The following is a 17,265-nucleotide window of genomic DNA, read 5'->3' on the forward strand; positions in this document are numbered from 1 at the left end:
AGGTTGGAAAGCAATTTTAACACAATTCATCATCATCACGTAACCACTAGTGACTCCTTCTTCAGCTTTAAAATTATCAAGGTTGTTAAAACAACCAGTACTTCTCACTGACATGTGCAAGTTAAACACGCTGTATTTCTGACAAAAAATAGGCCAGTTCTCCAGCTTTAAGTTATTAGAAATACCACGCATGGAGCCTACCTTGACAACATTAACAGTGAACTTTCCAAAATGCTTTCCAAAAGCTTGAAACAATTTTTCCTGAAACCTAAAGTACCTTAAAGCCTTCAGGAAAACACTCCTTCATAGACACATTCCTTTTTTATCATTAGTTCATATTACAGTCATTGAATAGACTGATGTGCAGGTGACGACAAAAAAAAAAAAAAACAAACCAAAAAAACCCAACACACCCAGAACTGTATTTAGAGAGACTGACACAATACCCACATTAAGAGAACCCAAAATGGAATAACAGCAGCCTTTAAAAATACAAAGTAATTCTGCATAAGTCTATAAAAACAATATATGTTGGAAAGGAGGTATAAAAAACCCCCAAACTTAGCAACAAGAATACTGCAGCAAGGGACATTCACAGAAACCTTCAGTGCCAAATAACTGGAAGAACCATAACGGCATTCAAGTGACATTACTGTGTTGAAACTAAACGCAGTTCCAGCACAAAAACGTAACTGAAGTTTAAAGGGAATAAAAAATGAACATTCCATACTGCACATCTACAAGCAGAACAGTTACACCTTTAAGAGCTGCTAGAGGAGGAAAATTCACCTAAATATTAAAAAAAGACGAGCTGTCAAAACAGCTTTAGCCTCAAATACTTTACAACTGCCTTTTAATTAACCTCCACAAAATTAAATTCCTTAAGGGTACCTGAAACCCTGCAAGACAGCATTGCCTAAACAGCTTTAGTTTTTCAGGACAAGACCTCAGGGGTATTCTCCCTCGGGTTCACTGCGCTCCTCCAAAACACCGGGTAGGCATTACCTGCAAACGGCCCGGAGAAAGCGGAGCAATCCGTGCGGATACCGCCCCCGGGCACAGCCCTGCCCCGACGACCGGCGGGGAAGGGCCCGAAGGACCGCGGGCCCGCACCGACCTACCGCACAGGCGGGACCGCTGCCTCTGCCGCACTCCGCGCGGCTCGGGAACCAAGCCGCTCGCTTTCGCCCCGACAGCTCTTCCTCGGCTCCCCGATCCCGAGGAAGTTACAGATTTCTCACATTCGCGGTCCGGCGGCGGCGCGGCGCAGCTGCCCCCGCTCGGCCATCGCCTGCGCGGCGGCGTCCCGCTGACCCGCGCCCGCCCCCCGGAACCCGCAGGCTAACGCACACGCGGCCCCAGCGGCGGAGAACGGCGAACAGGCGGCTCCACCTCGGAGCGGCGGCGGCGGGAAGGGCTCCCGGCGGGAAGGGCAGGGCTGGCGGCGGGCCCCCGCGCCTCACCGCAGCGGCCGCGCACGCGGCCCCCGCCCGCGCGGCCGCCGCTCCGGGGGGGCGGGAAGGAGCCAGACAAGTATTAACCCCCAATAACTTCCTCCGCGGGAAAACGAGCGCTGGGGCCGAGCCCGCGAGTGGCGGCGAGCGAGCCAACCGCCCCGCCCGCCCACGGACGCGCCCGCGGGGCCAGCGCCCGGCCGCGGCCGCCCTCCCGCGCCCCTCCGCCCCCGCGGCGCCAGGCTGCGGCCCGGCCCTCCGCCGGCTGACCGGGGGGCCCGCAGCCCCCCTTCACCCGCGCTGTGGGCCGGCACCGGGAGGAGAGTTTTCCCCCCACCCTCTTTTTTTTTTCCAAAACCTTTTTTTGTTTGTTTGTTTAATTACAAGTTCCCACTTTTCCCCGTCCCCGCCGCGAGGTCTCAGCCGCCCCCCCCCGCCGGGGGTGCTCACTTTTCTGCTGGGCGGCTCCCTACAGAACCGCCTGAAAAATCAGCAGCGACCAAGCTGCCGCTCTGACAAAAATAATAATTTTTAAAAACTGCGCACAAGAGGGTTTTCAGTTTAACTCTTCGGTGCGTTTAGGGGTGCCCACAACCCACCGGCAAGGCCGTCATTAAACCAACCAGCTGCTGTAATGAAAGCTTCTCTATGTGCAGAAGGAATAACGCCGAAAAGTGAAGCAGGTTTGTACAATATCTAGCACTATTTAGGGAACTATTTCTGCACTCTCTGAAATTAGAGGGTAAGTTTTAATACCCCAGTTAAAATTCAGCTAGACCTCTTAAAACAAAGTGTAACTTGGTAAGTTTTTCCTGAGCAGACTGAGGCCATAAAACAGTTCTAAAAATACAAATTCCAGAAAAAAGCTCCTTCAATGGCAGTATTGCTTCCACTTCATTTTGTTAACCAGATCTAAAAGTGCAGGACAGCCAGGAGTTAGCATAGATCCAGTTTAACAGAACAGACCACACCCATTAAATTAAAACCTCCTGTTCACTGAGGATCTGGTATGGTCTCTAAATGTCTATGTTCATCATTCAGACAAGGCTTAAGAGGCAAAGAATATAAAATGCGACTGGTAACACTCAGGATGAGGTAAAAGCCATTTAAGCTTGCTCTATATAAATACCTGAAATGATTCTTGGGATTTCAACTATCCGTAGCCCATTCCACTGTTTAACACCTCAGTGTCCCCAAAACCCCACAAGTTTTCATCAGGAAATTGTTCTATTGATTATGGAGAAGCCCCATGTTCTACAAGCATGTCTTCACAAGACTTGTATTTGGGCCTGACGAGACATGACAATGCTCATTTCAACAGTCGCAGGTATTGGCAAGTATCTGGCAAGTAGCAATTCAGGAGATCCTGTTTCTGAACACTCCTGCTGCCCAAGTATCCTGCATAATACTACACTCATGTGTGAGACACTGACAGTCATCCAAGCACTCTCCAAAAACAAACCAGAGAAGCAGCCTGGCATCATTTAAAATACGTCAGTGTTCGGATTAGCGTGTTGTAACTGTGAACACACAAGCTACAAGTCAACTGGATCACAAGCTTCCATTTCAGTAGAGTTCGCGCAGGAAGAAATGAGGAATTTTCCCATGCTAACCTGCCCTTTCCTGATTTTGGCGTTTTGTATTTTTGGGGAGGCACTGCTAGATCCAGGGACTCTGCATTGTAGCAACAGCCTTCTCTTGCTTGTTCAGATGGGGCAAGGTATTTGCCTTACATTCACAGAGAGGTTTTGAAGAAACTTTGTTAGCACTTCTTGTTGTGAACCCCAGAGCAGAATGCTTTTGAACTTCAGTCAGTTAGAATAACCTACTAGCAAATAATTTAATCAGGTAATCTATTCAAGAGTTATTTTAGTCTACAGTTGTTTAGCAGTGTTCATCTTCTGTCTGGTTGATAGTTTTCAGTTAATCATTCACTTGTCATCAAATCAGTTGAATGGAGCCACTGGACTGATTTACAGTAAGTAGAAGGGCCTCAACCCAGGAAAGCTGAGGAGATGACCCTGGCCTAGAGATAATTTAACTCTGTCTACCTGGCCACACAGACTAAGCCCTAAGCCTTTGACTAAAGAGCGGCTATTTGTCCTTCCTCACAGTTAAAAACTCCCTGAAGACTGGTCTGTCAACCAGTTAATTTTATCCAGTTCCTCTCACTATGCTGGAGCTGTGCTCAGTCTTTAGTAATTAGAGTGTGGTATGTATCTTTAAATTGTAATTTGCCCGAATTAATTCCACAGCATGTTCATCTGTCTAGTGCATCCTACTGTGCCAAACACTGTTAAGGTCCTCAAATTTAAATAAATCCTAATTTACAGATTTGCTTGATGAGCTTTTAAAAGCTAATTCCATCAATGTGGATACCTGGTGGTTAACTGCATAGCACACACAGAAACACATGGAACTCAATTTGCCTTTTAAGCAAAGTTAAAGGTCAGCATTCGCTCTGACATTTTTGCCCCCAGGAACTCCCCTGCATTCCCCATTTATGCTTCCTGGGCAAGTAATACACACAGAGAATCTCCTTTCCACTGCTTTGCAGTACTTCGCTTCTAAAGAATGTTACAAATCCACGTATTGCGCTGTCATCCCAACTACTTAAAAGTCTTTGCTGAAGAATACCAGTGACTGGATGACGGGGGTGGAAAAGAAGAAAAAAGGGAAGAGAAATGAAGGGCCCATCTCAACCCATTACAAATGTAAGAGGTCACAGAAATGCAGGGTACCTTTAACAAGTTTTTCCAAGTCCAGTATGAACAAATAGCAATAATCTGAACTACTAAATTCTGGTTTTACTGAAAACATTCTTAAATTAGTATGAAAACCTTGTCCCTGACCAAAGATCAGAAGTCTAATCTTACAACATCAAGAGAATGATACAGACAAAAATACAGTATAAAAAACTGTAAGACAAAGACAAGCAGGAATGCAGACAACTTGTTTAAACATAGCCAGGAGCTTTGACAGTGAACACTGTTCCATATGTATATTCTGTGATACTTTAGCATATATTCACATATTCACACAACAAGCACAGCCCAAACCACTTGACAAGCAGAGTCCAATATTTTTAGTTACGCTAAAACACAGTGGGACAATTGAGTAACACCTCAAAATCATCACCTCACTATCAGCTTCAAACACCAACACCACAGCTTTCCGTTTCAGTTCCTGCTTCTCCAGAGGAGTATCTTAGCCTATCACTTTTAACACCAAGCTTTCTATCCTACTCTTCATGCTCGGGAACAACACAACCTCCTTGCCCCAGAACAGCCCATTAATAGCCATCAGGTTTGGACAGTAAGATGAGATGGTGTTTGCAATCAAAAAATCATTTGTGACAGTATCTCGTATACCAGCAACTCCAAATGCATGCCTGTTTAAAACCCTCCAAAAACCATTAACGTGACACTGCAATAGATATGAAGCAATCTTTTAAATAATTAGTTATCCCTTAGCCTATAAAGCCCTAAACTTAGACTTCACTCAGGAAACAACTGATGGTCATTTAGTTAACTTTGCATATATCAATTGTTTTAATCAAAGAACCCAACTCCAAGTAGGTTGTGTCCAGCTACACAGCATTGAGCAGTGTAAGGACATCACCCTTTGGAAAGCCTCAGGTTGCAATGGAGGGCCCTCACAATAACGCAGGCACAGCAACCCTGGGCAAATATTGTCTAATGTTTGGGATTCTGTCAGCCACAAAGACCCCATAAAATGTATGAAGACAGATATGCATCCACCCTTTTCCATCAATTACTTTCACACTGTTTCCCAGCCTCTTGTTTGGAGGCTAATTAATCCATGCTCATACCCCACTGCCTGCTTAGGGACAGGACTTTGTAGCGGCTTGGAATGGGCCAGTTGGGAACAGTTATTCAGCACTACAAAGTGTGACACCCAGGAGTCAGGTACTGGAGAAAACAGTCTTCTGATAGACTCCCTGGACACATAAGATTACCAGAAAACACAGGCTACCAAGGACAAAATCAAATAAAATAAGCCCTTCAGTGGGAAAGTGATCCACCTGAAAGCCTGGGAGTTAAAACTGTGGAAGAAATGCCAGCTGGACAAGATTTAAACCTCACAGTGCACGTGCAAGCAACAGTGTCACCAGGTAACTGTTCTTTACCAAAGCTGGTTTTGTAACTTAATGCATGTATGTGTATTAATAGCTTTCATTTAACTCATTTTCATAGTTGCGTGCCTGTGTTTATTAGAGGAGTCTGAATAATGATTCAGTTTTACATGAGCTGCGCAGGGGAAAAGTTTTTTTCCCCACTTTCTTTTTGTACACTAGATCAACTACAAAATGTCTTCAGATTACAGAGACAGTCTTTCAGTTTGGAGGAATGAAATGAATACTTAAAAGACCAATTTTCTGTGAACATACACTTCAGCCCCTTCTCCCAAACAAACCAATCAACCCACCCAAAACTACCGCAACCCACCTAAACAAGTACAACTGACAGATTCAGTATTATCTCTTGACAAAGCATAAGAACTTGGCAAGTAAAAGCAGGCTTCCCAGCACTGAACAACATTCACAGTTTCCCAGCATGTCAGACGCAAAGAAGACGATCCATGTATTACAGGAAGAATGTCCTGGAGCACAGAGGCTGGCGAAGATCAAAACCAGGATCTGCAACAACACTACATGGACTCACACTTAGCATAGCAAACATCACAAACCAAAATAATGGAAAACTATAGAGAAATTGTAATAAATTGCATCATTTCACAAACATCACAGAGTATGCATAACATGAACCAGATGAGTGACCGCAGCACCACATCAAAGAAATTTTTCACAGAAGCTAAGAAGAAAACTGTTTTAAATCAACTGAAGTATATACTAAAGATGAACGCTAGTACACAAGCAAGAGTTGTGCCAAAAGCAGCAGTGTCACAAGGAATTAAGGAAAAACAGATAAAGCTGAAAGATAAAAAGGCGAGTTTACCTCTACCTAGGGGAACTTGTATGCCAAGTATGTTGTTGCATACCTTGAAAATGAAGAATCCCTGCTACTGCTTTTCAGAGCAATTATATTTTTTTGCTAAAAATACATTAAGCTTTCAGTCTATTCAGCAACATATTTACACACTGGGATGATGAAGCCAACAGCTGAGAGTTTCTCTGGGCAAGAATACTCTCAGTCACATGGAAAAGTCCCACAAAGAAAGAGTTCAAGTGGCACCTCTGTCTTACAGTACATTGACATTTACACTGGTCAATGCTACAGCACATACCTTAGGTCCTTCCTAGAAGCAGTAGCTGCGCCCTGAACATTCAGCAGATCTGTATGGGACTTCCTAACATGTACAGTCTGGACTGAATGGTAACTCTTACTTGCCCGCTGGGTATCCAGAGCTCCAAAACAAATGCAAACTGTTCAGGTTCTGTCCTGGTACCACCTCCAGGCAGAACAGAGGAGGAATCTCTGGAGAAAATTATATGTATGGCACGTTTTACAGATCCCACCTCTGTCCAAGCATAGTCCTCATTGCTCACACAGTACTGGAGACTTTGCCTAAGGATGCCTCCCTTTCCCCTTGATATAGGCAAGCAATTTTTGGTAGAAACTGAATAAGTGCGTGATAGAATTTCAAGACAAAAAAGCAGTATCAGGCAGTGAAATATATCTGCATTTTCAAAACATGCATCTCTATTTTCCTCACTTCATCCTCCTCAAGTTCTTTATTTCCCTCATGCATACACCAAAATGTATTATTATTGCCATATCAGTCATTTTGGAGTGCTTTTTTCAATTAGGGCAAGTTGAACAATGTATTTTGTTATAAAGCAAACAACGTAAGATTAGTTTCTAAAAATTACTTGCCACACAAGGCATTTAAAGTCAATGGTGAAGTGCACACGAACTGTCTGACAAAGCTCACTTCTGACCCAAACCCTGCTGTTTACATCCTGTTCACTTACCTGCGCAATAGCTGGCAAGGTTCCACCAGGAGACGTCATCCAACTACAGCCATGTCAGTAGGAGAAGTACCACTAACTGAGGGCACACAGTCATATACCAGTATTCTTTGCCCACTGGGCCCAGATCTCGTTTTGCCTGGCACCTACTCTCACTCACTGCAAGTGTGCAGTCTAGAGCAGGTACCCAAGCGAAATCTCCACAAACTAGTTCAGCTACCAGAAGCAGAATAATACTATCAATGCTAAACTCTCAACAGCCTAGTTTACCTTAGTTTCCAGTTATCTGAGATACTGCCTCAAGCCACCTCCGCTTGCTTACATGGAAGCATGGAAGGTTTACATGGGTTCCAAGAATATGAGGAAAAAGAAGTTCACTGGACCTGACTTATCACCAAGTCCTACAAGGATGAATACATATATAACGAAAGGACAAAGATAACTGGCTGCTTTATAGATACATAGCAATGTATGTGCTTGACATGTCAAATATACAGCTTATTGGTATATGCCAACATGTTCCGGGACTAGTTTCAGCAGACATGCATATAACACAGTAATAAATTACTGCACTGTTAAACACTGTGAAGCTGAAGTTATCCAATATGGCTTATAAAGTATAAGTTGTTAAAAAACCTCCCAACTGATAGTACTGTAAGACCTGCATTTTGCTCTTCACAAAGACTCTGGAATTCGGTTTATAAATACAGTTCTATAAAACAGGTCAAGTATCTGAGTTTGCAGGAGCTCTGAGCAGCTTGTGCTGGAAGCTATACCAAAGCTAAGCTAAATATAAAAGAAAAAAAAGCTAAGTAGTAATTCTGTATGGATGTTTCTTAATTCAGCCTCCTGAATCCCAGCTACAGCACGTTCTACTAGAATTGCAAATACAGGCTGGGGTGAACAAACGTGCTTTGGTAAACAAGTGCTCTGGCACACAATGCTGTGTAGGTGGGGTCTACTCAGAATGGCAAGAGTTCTTCCTCAAACTGTAGAGATGAGCAAGAACACAAGCACCATATTTGCATTTCCAAGCTATTTACTGGTATTCTATTCAAATGACAATAAACAAGGGAGTTGGTTTGGGGTGTTTGTGTCCCCCCCCAAAAGGCTCACAGCCTTTTTCCAAAATATCAGCATTTGAAAGGCAGCCTAAGATCTACAGAATAGACCAGATGTGTGTTTGCTATTCTATTACTACTTCTAACAAAAAGTTTATGTCAAAAGACACATGAATTCCACTACAACACTGCTACACACCAACTTGAAGTAGAAAACAGGTAGGAACAATTAAAAAACTCCACTACCAAAGCAAGAAGCTGTGTCACATAATCCAAAAAGGACAGATATTTAAGCAAAATGTTGTAACAGTTTATTATTTGCTGTCCTTACTTTACTTGTTTATTTAGCCATTTCCTCATGTTTGCCAGATGCCCAACCTATTCCCAACCCACAGAGAAGATGTATTTCCATTTACCAGCTACAGAGTCTGGTTTTTGTTCTCCAAGCACAATTACTCTCATTTTCAGTCCTGGGAGCTGTGGGTCAGTGTGTTAAGTGTGTATGTGGGTCTGAAATATTAAGTGAGTTTTAGCAATAGATTTATATATAGATACATCCTGTCCTCTTATACCAGGTAAAACCAACACAACACAGGATGTCCAAGAACAAGCAGGGACAGAGGACAGATTATCAACTTTCAGACTCAACTGATTTTTTCTTTAACATATCTTTCTTTTTATAATACAGCAATCTAGCAGAAGCCAGTTAATGGAATATTGTAAATCTCAGTATGAAGCATAAGCAACAATTAAATAAATCCCTCTAATCTTGATATTAGCTCAAGATCACTGTTCCATTATGCAGTTTTAAAAAGGAACATGGCTGTATTTAATCTTTCAGGTCAGCAATTTTTTGATGTTAGCTATTACAGTGTTGGGTGGTAAGGCCCACAGGGAACAAGGAAAGATATTGTAAATTACAGCATGAAACATGAATACTAAGTAGGAGAAGTTATCACAAAATTGTATCTGTTGACATTTAGCTTTGATATACATACAGCCATTTTAAAGGGACAGTAAGAGCCAGATTATATAAAAGACATGGTATTTTCTTGCAATCATTGTTCAAATTAGTCAGATGTTTCATATGAAAATGTTCCTGCACACACATCCAAGCTACTCTGTCTTCCTTCTATAAGGCATGAGATCAAGTCTTATTCCAACTACAGTTTTCTCCAACAATGCAGTACAAATTAATTTTTGTAGATGACAGCGCAATTTTAAGCTTGCATAAAAACACAAAAGAGCAAAATGCCAAAGTTTTCTAATTACATGGCAATCTTTGTGTCAACTTGATTCATTAAATGTTTTTATAAATCTTTGAATTAAGCAAAGAAAAAATTTTGCTCTAGAAAGAAGATAAAGAATCTTGTAAAGCCATGAAAATTCAACATGTTGTACATCTCATGAACTGAAGCACTTGATAAATACATCGTTACTGCATTGGTAGTAAAATGAGCTGTGCAGAATCTGTACAATATTCAGGAAACTAGCTGGTAATGGCATCTACCTGATGCAATTGCAATGGCGATGAGGATACCCAAACTGGAATATGCACCATGCTAACGGATGATAATAGGAGTGGTGTTGGAGGAGGGTGCTAATATCGTCCACTCTTGGATTAACTGATAAAAATTTAACTTCAGTCTGAAGCAGATACCATGCAAGTCCTCAAAAATGTCTCTGTGCTGCACTAGCTCTGTTCCCCCTCAGGTTTGGGATGAGTCACTAGCAGGTTTCTACACCAAATTGCTTCCGATTCAAATGTACCTTTCATTTATATAAAAAATGTTGCGGTAACAGCCCTTCAAAATACCCACTTCAGAAGTAATGTTTCATCATTCACCTTTATATAACTGCGGTTCTCCCAGGCCTACGCTGCTCATTTTTTTTGTTTGCCACCAATTTATGCCTACCCACACGCAGTCGTTAGTACACCAGAACAGCAGAGAACGCCTGCGCTGCTGGTGCGGTCACCTCCCCTAGGGAGCCCAGGGTGGCGGGCAGATGTCCGGCCAAGAGGTCCTCACCACGTACTGCCATTAAAACAGAGTCAGGGTCATTGTGGATATTTTCATTCCTTCACCCATGTGTCTCCACTGATTGCTTCAGAAGTGTCTTCAAAATCGGAAAATACAAGCACTGTTTGTTTCTCACTCTTATGAGAATAAAGCCTAATTTTGATAAGACAGATGAGGAAGTACTGAGGATAAAAACACATTTTTATGTAATTCTTTTAAAGTCAGAGCAAGCAAGATGGTTGTTTATATTGCTGACTCCTGGCTCCAGCATTCCTATGTGCATAATTCCTCGGTAAAGCTTTTCATATACATATTCATACGCATTCATTGTGAACCTGCACAGTTAAACCAGCACATTTTAAAATCTGGTTTATGAGAAGGATGTCTCAAGTAACACAAACCAGAGCAGCTTAGCACTTTTATGGGATAATGGACTGACAGTAGAGTTTCTATCAACTAACAAAAGGACCAGTGATTGAGGGAGACAAAAAGAGAACAAATAAAACACTAAGCTAACACCAAAGAGAAAGACATTTTGGACATTTCACATAAATGCAAACTTGAAAGCATTAACATGCCTACCATGATGGGCTGGTATAGAGTCAAACTATACCTGTGTGGATGCTAGAATTGTGGGAGCGTGAAAACAGGAAGATGGTGGGATTAGTTATTTAATTTACATGGGAATATATAAAGTTTTGTTTTATTGCATGTCCAGGAAAGTTGAGAGCGGAGGCCATGACTTCCTGTAGTGTATGGGTAAAGGGAGAGGAAAACATGCAGAACTCCCACTCCTTTACTTTAAGACAAACAAAATTATATGGAGATTTTCTTTTGTAAGGCAAAAAAACACCAACAAACCACCGAAGTATATGGGGGGGAGAAATTTGCTACGAAGGAGTAAATTGGGTACTAATAAAAAGTTATTTCAGAGAATACTAGTCAGTATCTTCTTAACACATAAATCATGGAATTTGTCTTACATTTCAAAAGTCTTCAAATACTGCTAGATAATCTGCCCAGACCTGAAAAGTTAAGCAGTCAATTTACTGAAGAGCCTTAAAAGGAAAATAGGTCTGACACTGGTCTGTGGTTAATTCTGCAGTATGTTGTCACAGAATGTATCACAAATGTGGAAGGAAGTCAGATTAAAGAAAGAAACAAACAAAATCCCAGATATTGGCTAGCAGAATAAATAAATAAACCAAGGTCTGAATCCCAATAAATAGATTAAATAGTATTTTCTTTGCCAGTAGTGGCATATTCTTGGCCAAGACTATTCAGCTTCCAATGAACAACAAAATTAAGACCTGCTATGCTGTAAAACGTGAAAACAGCAATAAAAAAGTGTCTGCAACACAGACTCAAAGATTCAACCAAGGCATATGGAAAGTTTTTCTAGTAGAACAAGGAAGAGATCTTGAGTTTTCCAAACTCCCAGCGTGTCTTATTCATTATCCCACAGTGGAGGAAGATTACTACAAAGGACAGCCTTTTTACTCAGCTAGGAGAAAATAGGCTACTTCTTACCTTCTTCTAAAAGCACCCCAGCCCTAATTCTCTAGTGCCAGGTAACACTGACTGCTCATCTGCGTAGAGCAACAGCAGAACCACCAGTCTACATACAAATGTCTGGAAGACCACTCACCAACCCCAGGAAGATCAGAGCTCCCTAGGAGTATCTGGGTCCAAGTGTCAATATGCTCAGTGAATTAGTTTGCTAAATCTAATCTTTAATTAGGTACAGGATAGAAAGGGCTGCAAATAAATTATCATCAAAATCACAGTAAGCCTTATTGGGCTGGAGATGTTAGTGCAAGTGGGAGAAAAGGAGACAGAAGCCTAAAAAAGCATTTTGCAATCAGGACAAACTGGCAGATCTTTGCCTACTTAATTATTATATTAAAGCCTAAATAGTGTTTTATTTTGGGCACCTCCTTCATCAGAAAAAAGGTTGCAGGCAGTTGCACACACTAGACAAACACTAAAATCAAATAGTAGTCAATGAAAAAAAAACCACCTTCCCATTTTTGTTGTATCATCTTTTTCATTTACCTTCACTGGGAGGATAATATCTGTCTACCATGTTACATCCTGCCTCTTCACTTCCCTATTCTCTGTAACACAGCCTCACCAGCGGAAACCCACAGGGTTTCAACCCTCAAGAGGCACAGCTCTTTGCTCACAGCCCTCTTTTGCTCCTCTCCCCACACATGAATGCCACCTATCACCCAGTCTGTTCAGGATCGTTTTCACGCTGCAGCTGTGACTTGTCTTATCTCACCATCTAGGAATAAAACCCAGAGCACAGTTCTTTGGAAAAGAGGTCATCTTTATTAGCTTCATGCAAGACATCTAGCATAATGTGGACTTGATGCAGCTTCAGGTGCCTAGTGGCTGCCAATGACCAAGATAACTACGTAAATTTATACATACAGGTATGTATTACTGCACACACCCCTCTTATCATGCTTATCATGGTAATCCTTCAGAGTTTCAAAATCAGCTGACCTCGGTCTTAAGAGCTGGTCAGGACAACCAGATCCCTTTCTTTTGAAAGAGCATCAGCATGTTGCAGCTTTAATTCAAAGGACATGCTGCATGGAATGACTTCCCATAGCAGGGTGGAAGCACACTTTCTGCCTTTTTCACTCACCTTGGATTTGAAAAAACTAAATGGTAAGCTTTTAGCATCATTGGTGTTATCAAGAGTGAATGTGCAAAGGCTCAGTTCTCTCTCAGGACCAGAACGCAGTACAGCATTCCCCTTTCAAAACAGCAAGGGGAGGCATTTACAGTTAATTGCCAAGGTCAATCAAGTCACACAACTGTTCTCTCTGATGCAGTGGTTCTGTTAAAAATTTTTACTTTCATTGCTGTAACAAGCGGTGGAAATAAATCCATGGCTGGAAGAGTTTGGATCCAGCATCTGACCTTTGTACAGTACCAACAACTTGTAGCACGAAATCTGGACTAACCATGGATGGGCTCAGGTTACAGACCAGAAATGGAGATGAGGTTAGACTAGATGATCTTTAATGTGTCTGTGCCCCTCCCCCCCAACCCAAACCATTCTGTGATTCTGTAAATCTGAAAGCACGCCCTCTCTTTATTTTTTAAATTGATGTTTCCCACTATGGTAGATCCACTGGCACTGTGCACAACGACAGACGTGTGGTAGGCGGTCAGCAGAGTCTGAAATGTTGCAAGAACAAGCCATTTGGACTAACAGGACTAATCAGTTTAAACAAGAACAAACCCATTAAAAAATATCTAGCAGCACCAGGGTTATTTGTTTGATATCTCAAATCTACGTATCAAACAGCTAGCAACTTGGAAATAATACAGAAGAGCCTGAAATGGTAATCTAACAACATGTGGTATCTTGATAGCCACATGATGTAAGGAGCAAAGGCCCATGAATTGACACGAAGCTTTATTGTTATTTAGACTCACGCTTCTTTTATTTCAACACTAGCAATTTTTTAATTAAAAAAATGGAGAAAATACAGAAGGCAGCAGATCATTTAGATTTGTTTCTAGACAAATGGTGAGCAACCAGTTCAGAAGACAAGTTGACTAAACCTCATGAAAAATCGGAGGAGAGGGAGCTCATAAAAGTAACGAAGACAAACGTGAACCCACTCAGGTAGAGAGGAGACTTCACAAGAGACACTACTAAGAGGAGAGACACAGCAGCAGTTCCTCCACAAAACAATACAAGAAGATAATCTGTGCTTGTGCCCTGTAAAAATAAACAACAGAAGTTGTAGCACAAGACTTATTTGTCAAGACAGGCATAGAATGTGAAAACACAGTCAAATTGCTAGCAATAAGTATAAAATCTGCATAAGTACACAGGTATGAGAATCAGCATGGTTAAGATAGAATTATAATGCAAATTAAAAAAAAAACTGGTTACCAATAAAAAACAATCCTTATTATCAATATGTTTACAGATCAAGAGCAAGAAAAACCTTGCTGCCCCTGTCAACACAGAGAAAAACTGATGAGAGATGACATCCAGAAGGCTACCATGTTTAGGGTATCAGTCTTCACCAGAGAGGGTCAAATGCAAGCAGTGATTAGCATAAATAATAGCAACGACAGGTAAGATTTCAGGGGGAAGGAGACAGAGAGAGAGAGAGAATGTGAATGAAAGTGTGTCCAGGATGGAAAAAAAACAAAAAGTAAACAAAACAAAGCAACAAAAAACAACAGGTAAGAATATTAGAGACCCAATGAGTCAATTTAACTTCAAATTTCTGGAGAAAACAATCCAGAACAAATTAATTAGCAGCACCTGGAAGATAATCTTAACTAGTAGCCAAAAGAGATTTGTTAAATCACATTGCTAACTTCCTTTGACAGGCCTTCCAGATAAGTTGGAAAGAAACCACAGATGTCACATCTTTCCTTTAGTAAGGCTCTGACACTGCCTCGAGATATTTTAACAATCAGACTACAGATGCAGGAAGAATGAATATTAGTTTAGGATGTGAGAAACAAAGGTTAAATATATCATCGTCAGGACAGAGTAGTGATCTGGAAGGACGGAGTGAAATGTAGCAGGTTATGTACGAGATACTGCCCACAGGCAGGAAACATCAAATATAGAAATACAGAATGGGAAACAACAAGACAGCAGACTACAGCAAGTCACAAGAGACAAATATCATTCTGTTGTAAGAAAGACAAACATTGTTATGCAATACAAAATAAAAAAACCCAAGTGTTGGCGTGCAAAGCCTGAGCATAATCTGCTGAACTCAAAAAAATGCTTCTACTTTACTCTGTTCATGTCTGAATACCTAGGAAAGATGTGGACCCACCCAAGAGGTCTAGGAAACAGTAATGAGAATGCAAAGTAGTCTCGAAAATGTGACTTACGGGGAGGTGGGATGGACAAGCTAGTACAGGTGGAAAAAAACTCACTTAAGGGATAGCTGTTACATTGGAAGACTACTACAAAGAGAAGGAGATTGTCTCTTCAGTCAGCTATGGATAGGACAAGTCCTAACGAGCTTAAAATGAGCACAGGAAAGGTTCAGGTTAAACACTGGAGGAGAGGAGACAGGAACGTTAAAAAAAATAGTGGAAGGGTAGTGAAGCATTGGAAGAGATTCTACCGGGAAAGAGCTTTAAAAACAGCTATTTTCAAAAGCTTTTTTTTTTTTAAAGAGTTTTAAAAGACAGATTGCACCTCTGGGGCAGAGATATGACCTCTTGAGACTGAGACCTTATGGCTGGGAGCAATGTTCTAGGAAAGAGATGGTAGCAAACACGAAGTGAGGGGACGGAAAAGTGGTTTGAAAGCACAGAGAGAAGAAATACTGAGGGAATTCAAGTGACAGGCAAGAAACTGAGAAAAAGATGAAAAATGAGACTTCCGTTTGCAGGGAGAGTCATTTTAGAGGTGTGTTACACTTTCACGAGCAACTACTTATGAGACTGCACCTGAAGTCAAGAGAAAAGGCAGGCTCCAGGTGCTTGCATCCGTCCTTGCTGTGGTTTTTGTTCTGATGTCTATCTTAGCAAGTAACGCAGTGCAAGAAAAGCACATGCACAAAGAGGAAAACAGCTGATGGTCAGGACTCAGCATCCACACTACCCATGCTGGTCTGGCAGGATTTGTATGTTTTGCTTCAAGCCAGCTCTAGCCTGGTCCTGTGGGCAAGACATCCATTTGTGGATGTAGGTGTTAAAAGCACTCCTGCAGAACATCTTCCAGTCTGACTAGATCTGAAAGGAATTCAGCTCACATTACCCAAGATCACCCGGCAAAGTGAACCAAAATGTGAGGGATGTAATTCAAATGCCAGCTCCTGAACTGAACTAATGCAATAACATAGACTCACCCTAAGCCAAACCAGAGGAATCCAGGGACCAACAGTGGCATCCATATGGCTGAAAGCAGAGCAGGACATGTCAACTGTAGCAGACCAGAACAACACTGCTTGCTTCTACTGATAGATCTAAATACTTTGCAGCAACAAGCATGACTGGAGTGACAGTGTTAAGTGTCTAGGCACCAGGCACCGACTGTTTCAAGACAGCATATTGACCATTTTAACTGACATCTGATGTGACATATGGATGTCTTCAGTAAGTCTGTAAATAAATTGTAACTAACCATCACAATGTTTTCATTTAACAACTGCATTTGCTTTAAAAGAACATTGCTTATAATCTTTTTTTTTATTTATTTTCTTTAAATGAGGACCTATGTCTAGGGACTTTCTGACTCATATCAATTAAAATAGCAGAACCAAAAGAAAAAGGCCAAGCACCCAAGTCATCAATCTTTTCCAGCTGCTGAATCATAAAGCAGTAACCAAGACAAAGAACTTTCCAGTTTCTCATTGCCAGTTCCTAATTTCTTATCAACATATTTTCATTTCATGATGCAACTTTATTTTCCTAAAGAAGGGTCACATTGTGCACATGTCTCTGTGTGTGTGCCTGTTTAGATTCTGAGCTGCAAGGCCATCCTCTGTTCCTTATGAGGCCATTGCTCTGTAGCTTCTGAAATATTCAGCATCTTCAGAGACCTTGTCAAGGACTGTTTTGTTTCCTACTCTGTGCACATCATGCATCCAACATGGTTCCCTGACTAATTATCTGGGCTTTGACTGGGTGGTTGATGATAGAATTTCTTTCGGGTCACTTCAAGTGATGCTCCCATGCAAAACAGCAAACTGATTTTTGCACACATTGACAAGTTTACAGCTTCATTTCTGAGTAAAACCCTGTGTTATGAGATTCCTCCTTCCGCC

General features: G+C 41.6%; 1 protein-coding gene across 6 annotated transcripts in view; it reads right to left on the reverse strand.

Annotated features, from left to right (window-relative positions):
- SGK3 (serum/glucocorticoid regulated kinase family member 3) overlaps positions 1-17,265 on the reverse strand; it is a 64,584-nt gene that overhangs the window by 35,602 nt on the left and 11,717 nt on the right. The window contains exon 2 of one of the 6 annotated variants that reach the window (XM_074818109.1): positions 16,348-16,396. The exons of 2 other annotated variants lie outside the window; for them this stretch is intronic. The gene's annotated coding sequence lies outside the window, so the exon portion shown is untranslated. Of the gene's footprint in view, positions 1-891; positions 912-946; positions 968-1,121; positions 1,342-16,347; positions 16,397-17,265 lie in introns of those variants that run through there. 3 more of the 6 variants (XM_074818072.1, XM_074818118.1, XM_074818127.1) reach the window with 3 other exon arrangements.

The sequence above is a fragment of the Strix aluco genome, chromosome 1, assembly GCF_031877795.1.
Source record: "Strix aluco isolate bStrAlu1 chromosome 1, bStrAlu1.hap1, whole genome shotgun sequence".
In the NCBI taxonomy this organism is placed as follows: domain Eukaryota; kingdom Metazoa; phylum Chordata; class Aves; order Strigiformes; family Strigidae; genus Strix; species Strix aluco.